This window comes from Ochotona curzoniae, unplaced genomic scaffold (genome assembly GCF_017591425.1).
Source record: "Ochotona curzoniae isolate NIBS_2020 unplaced genomic scaffold, NIBS_Ocur_1.0 patch14, whole genome shotgun sequence".
NCBI lineage: Eukaryota > Metazoa > Chordata > Mammalia > Lagomorpha > Ochotonidae > Ochotona > Ochotona curzoniae.
In genome coordinates this window covers 298,018-299,205 of record NW_024466684.1, presented here as the reverse complement: position 1 = coordinate 299,205, position 1,188 = coordinate 298,018, and the positions used below count along the sequence as shown (strand labels likewise).

The 1,188-nt window shown below is 44.1% G+C and overlaps 1 pseudogene; it reads left to right on the top strand.

Moving 5' to 3' along the window:
* The first annotated feature begins 812 nt into the window (after positions 1 to 812).
* On the top strand, positions 813 to 912 carry LOC121166460 (annotated as a pseudogene).
* The last annotated feature ends 276 nt before the right edge of the window (positions 913 to 1,188 follow it).

The window sequence follows — 1,188 nt, the reverse complement described above, 5'->3', positions numbered from 1 at the left end:
GAGGAAGATCTTCCGTCCCATGATTCACTCCCCAAGTGAGCGCAACGGGCCGATACTATGCCGATCCGAAGCCAGGAGCCTCTTCCGGGTCTCCCACGCAGGTGCAGGGTCCCAAAGCTTTGGGCCGTCCTCGACTGCTTTCCCAGGCCACAGGCAGGGAGCTGGAAGGGAAGCAGGGCTGCCGGGATAGAACCAGCGCCCATATGGGATCCCGGTGCGTGCAAAGCGAGGACCTTAACCACTGCGCCACCTCGCCGGGCCCATTTTTTTTAGAATACATATTTCCATGAACTTTCTGAAGACCCTTGGTATATTATCACGCCTCAGATATTTTATCATACAGTAGTTTTGCAGGACTTGATATTTTCAAAGGATTCAAATTTCATCACATTCTATCCAGTTTAAGTGGTTCTGGAGTAAACCCATCATTAAATTCTGGGTTTCTATCTAGGAATCTTCCTATCAGCAAGACAAGAGGCCGGGTGCTTCTGTAGGCTTCCTGTAGAGCAAGGTCATGGCCATGGGCGGGCCGGGGGTAGGGAAGAGGGGGGGTCTGTCAATAACCTTCTCTCAGCCTAGAGACATTCCTCCTGATTGAACGTAAAGCATCTTCAGCTTTAAAACATCTGCCTGAATCAACCAATTGAAAAATAAATTTTACTGGGCTATACAATTTGAAGGTCAAGGAGAAAACAGCGTGAATTTTCTCTAAGCCTTATATATATATGTCTCTAAGTACGGTTTTGTCTTCAATGAGCTTCATTCCGTGAAACTTCTGCTATCCTAATTTCAGAGGCAAAGGAGAAAATGTTGTGCTTCAGCTGCACATATACTAAAGTTGGAACGACACAGAGATTAGCATGGCCCCTGTGCAAGGATGACCCGTAAACTCACGAAGCGTTCCATATTAAAAAAAAAAAAGAAAATGTTAACAAAGCATCCTAAGATTAGAGCTGGACTGTATCTAACCACAGGTACAAATGAGTTAATTATTCTAAAGAGAGTTGTAAGTGAAAAAAAAATGTAGACTAAGAGACATTACAGCTTGCTGCCACCTTACTGAACATGCATGTGGAATGTTGTCATTTAAACATTACGTAGCTAATCAGTGACAGATGTACCACAAGTCAACTTCCAATGTTTGTAATACAAACTAAAGGCATCTCAAATCAGTAAGTAGATAGGGGG